The following is a 4,254-nucleotide window of genomic DNA, read 5'->3' as shown; positions in this document are numbered from 1 at the left end:
GGGGGGCGGCTCAAAAACTAAGGAGAGCGCCCAACTAATGTCCAGCATATAAAGTAGGAGAGTCCAAGGTAAGTGCCGAATATTTCTTTACCTCTACACACGTTATATCACATATTTACTGGCTGGAGGGTTTATAGCAATAATGGAGATTTTCTCCAAGAGCCCAATTTCAGTTTTCTCACATTGTCCCTCAGAAAACAAGGTTGTTCTTCCTAATATTCCTCGCTTCAATGCTGGGGGTGGTAGATGGAAGAATAGAAAAAAATGTCCCTCACAAAATGTAGTGACCGCTTATTACTGACAAGCTACAAACCTGTAATATATTAGGATCAGAGACCAAGAGCCTGGAAACCCGGTGTGGTGAACTATGGCATCCAGACTAAGCTGCCACCTAAACTTATATATTGTCAGGTAACCCGGTGCATGCCCAGAATATTCATTACATGTGTCAGGATTCCTCCAGGTGATGGCAGAATTGGGGATTTGTTCAGATTGTGACCCCCTTATGCCAGTCATGGACACCAGGGCCTGTGTGTGACTACAACCTCTTCACCCCTATAGTTATGTTCCCTGGGTCTACGTTACATTACAAAATGTTCAATGTCTGACTCGCCCTGTGATAGGAAATGACACGTGTGACAGTAAATATATTATTATACATTATAGATATGGGGTTATTTTATGTATATGCAGTAAACCCATTATGTATATTACAGACATATAAGACATGTGAATATGCGGCCCCAGTGACAGCCGACATGCTAGAAGACCCACCGTATATATGTAAGTATTATAGAAAATAACAACCTATAGAAATCCTATAATGTGATGTCATCCAGAATGTTCCTATAGAGACACATGACCAGCGAGGCTGCGGGAACAAATTCCCCAATGTTGTCAATAGGCTGAACATATATTTGTTGATATGATGACCCATACTAAGCTCACCTCATAATATCTGCACAATTTACATTTTCTGTTCCAGATATTGTTGTGATCGGCTGCCTGCTGCCAGGGGGACTCTCTGAAGTCATATTTCATCTATATGAGGTATGTCCATCATTAGTTACTATATATAGGGATCGTGTAGGTAATGGGTTTCTTTGTATAGTATGAAGATGGCCACATGACTGGCGGTGCCATGTAGTCTAGGGGGGACAGGTAAGGGCACAATAGGGGGTGGTAGATGGAAGAATAGAAAAAAATTGCTTGGCCCCAAAGTAACTGCACAGATCTCACATATGGTACGTCCGCCCCTGATTTATGTGAGAAAGTCATATGGGAGAAGCCCCCTGACCGGCTAAATACTTAGGCCAAATGGGCAAACATCTTGTAATAGCCACTGATTCCATGTCATGTAACTGCTGAGGGGTTGTATTATATAATATTGTATATTGTAATGTCGTGGTGAAGGAAAGGTGCAGGGATCAGGAGTCATCTCTACTACTTGGTGTCTCACCGCTGGGCACTTGTGCCATGTATCCCAGACATGGACCCCAAACTTTACTAGCAGTCAGGGGAGACGCTGCTTACCTTACTGTTATCATTACTACAAGTAATAAAAGCGGGCGGCCGGGAGCGGACCTGTCCATGCCGCCTGTCACTCTGACGTCCACAGCGTTTATCTGCAGCATTGTAGGGGGAGGGGTGGCAGGACTCCTAATAAAGTGTCTGTGTGAATATTTGTATGAACCCGCTCAGAAACCCCATAATAGTTACTGTTGTGATGTAATAAGAATATAGTTCATTATAATAACTCACTGATAAGAGACACATTGTAGAAGCATAAAAATGAGATAATATATAATACACCTAAAGCTATAAAATACAATGTTGGGGACTGGTCTCTGTTCTACATGAAAATGTTTCCATTGATTGGGATTTCTCCTAATACTTTGTCTTTCTTACTCCTAGTATTAATTCCTCATAAGAGCTGATGAGAACCACACGTCCCAGGAGGGCAGATCACAGAATAAGCAGAGCCCTCCACCTCACCATCACACAACGTCCTACATTCAGCCGGACGTATTCAGTAGGAGAGTCCAAGGTCGGTGTATTTTATTTCCTGCATCTCTACACGATCGCACAGGGCGCATTACTGGTCAATACTGAAGGGGGCGCCACCACCATAGATGTCCTGAGCCCCCACAGCTTGTACTCCCAATCCAGCACTTGGTGCCCAAACCTGTGGAAAGACAGAAAGATACATTTCATAGCCTAATGACTAGGTGATGTTATTGGGCGCTGTATGATTATATTAATGGGCCACTACATAGTACATCATAAGGGGGGAGGGAGTCCATAGAAGGTACAGCACAGGGCACCAATCAACCTGAGGCCGGCCCTGGATGTGACATAATAGCTGCAGCAGTGACAGCCGTCCACACTGACATGACCGCTGTGGCCTAGTAACCAAAGACATCAGAACCACCAGCGCAGGAGCCACAGGGAATATGGAGGATGAGTAGTGACTGTCTGTTATTTATAGACATATGCGGCTTATACTCAAGTTTTAAAACTGTCAGAAAAAATCTTTAATGAATAATTTCTCTGGTATCTGAAACCAGAAATCTAATTTCCCATTTTCTACTCTCTCTACTCCAGCCCAAAAGACTAAACAAGAAATAAATTAGATGTATTTTATTAAGGATAAGTTTATATAGGAGAATAACTATAAGCTCCTGGGCCCTCACACAACATCTATACCAGCGCCATCCAATTCTCATGTGCCGTTATACTGCTGGCGTTATTTCTGTGGCAGAGGGGGTATTGGACTCGCCCTGTGATAGGAAATGACATGTGTGACAGTAAATATATTATTATACATTATAGATATGGGGTTATTTTATGTATATGCAGTAAAGCCATTATGTATATTACAGACATATAAAACATGTGAATATGCGGCCCCAGTGACAGCCGACATGCTAGAAGATCCACCCGTATATATGTAAGTATTATAGAAAATAACAACCTATAGAAATCCTATAATGTGATGTCATCCAGAATGTTCCTATAGAGACACATGACAAGCGAGGCTGCGGGAACAAATTCCGCAATGTTGTCAATAGGCTGAACATATATTTGTTGATATGATGGCCCATACTAAGCGCACCTCATAATATCTGCACAATTTACATTTTCTGTTCCAGATATTGCTGTGATCGGCTGCCTGCTGCCAGGGGGACTCTCTGAAGTCATATTTCATCTATATGAGGTATGTCCATCATTAGTTACTATATACAGTACCCACCAGTAGCTCTCTACACTGAAAGAGTGACGAGCAGGCAAAATGTCAACACAAGGATAGTAGAGGGGAACTTTGGATACTTTGGTAGGAATAGGCATAGTGAAAGTTAGGGGTTTCTTTGCCTAAAATTCTGGCCACATGGCCCGGTTTGGGCCTGAACGTAGGTGTAAGGTAATTGGGTGAGGAGATTGGGGGTAGTGAAGGGGGATTTTAGGCAGAGCTGCCCTGCCAAGAACATTTGTGACACGTCAAGACCTGGTAAAATTATCTACAAGGGCTTCAGGGAGGTAGCGTGGGAACTACGGTGCCGGCAGTTGCTGCAGTTCCTTGCAGCGGGCACATTAATGCGTTCGATCTCACGGCGCCACAGACTGGAAGTTCGATAGGCCTAATTTAGGCCTACTATTTTAGTGTGAAACTGGAGGCGGCCGTACCAATATGATGCAGTAGACAAGGACTTGATTGAGTTGCATTACCCAATATGGTCTGCAGGCATAGGTGACAATGGATACTGGCAAAATGTTTTTATATTTACAGGACTCAAGCGGAAAGCAGTGGAAGGGGCCAGGATATCGCCACCTATAGAGCTCCCACAAGTCATGCAGCACAAGGACCGGGACTTGGGGTGTAATGGACTGTTTAGATGTGGTGGCTGAAAGTAAGTGTCCTTGCATCGTGGAAGCAAGGCAGCTATCCTCAATGGTGTCAGCATAGAATTTTTTTTAGGGAATATCACATGATGATGGGCCAAGTGCCAGGGCCCTTGCACAGCGTTCCTGGGTGGGTGAGGGCAGAATGATCCCAGGGGGGGCCTCATAATCCGAACATGGGGCCAAAATGTTTACTACACAAGGAGGGCACTGGCACGATGTTTGTAATTACAGGAGCAGCACGTAAAGAGCAGCAGAGAAGGCAAGTCACTATGGGGACCACCGGAAGGACAAGATGTCAATATGACTAAAAGTGAAGCAATGGAGGAAGAAGATAACAGCAACTGTTGGGTC

General features: G+C 43.9%; 1 long non-coding RNA gene across 1 annotated transcript; it reads left to right on the top strand.

Annotated features, from left to right (window-relative positions):
- The first annotated feature begins 993 nt into the window (after nucleotides 1-993).
- On the top strand, nucleotides 994-2,939 carry LOC142748907 (uncharacterized). The gene is made up of 3 exons (XR_012882336.1): nucleotides 994-1,050; nucleotides 1,915-2,047; nucleotides 2,883-2,939. It is a non-coding gene; the product is annotated as an uncharacterized LOC142748907 (long non-coding RNA).
- The last annotated feature ends 1,315 nt before the right edge of the window (nucleotides 2,940-4,254 follow it).

Source organism: Rhinoderma darwinii, chromosome 1 (assembly GCF_050947455.1).
Source record: "Rhinoderma darwinii isolate aRhiDar2 chromosome 1, aRhiDar2.hap1, whole genome shotgun sequence".
Taxonomy (NCBI): Eukaryota; Metazoa; Chordata; class Amphibia; order Anura; family Rhinodermatidae; genus Rhinoderma; species Rhinoderma darwinii.
The sequence above is the reverse complement of the archived record's forward strand: the minus strand, read 5'-3'. Positions and strand labels throughout refer to the sequence as shown.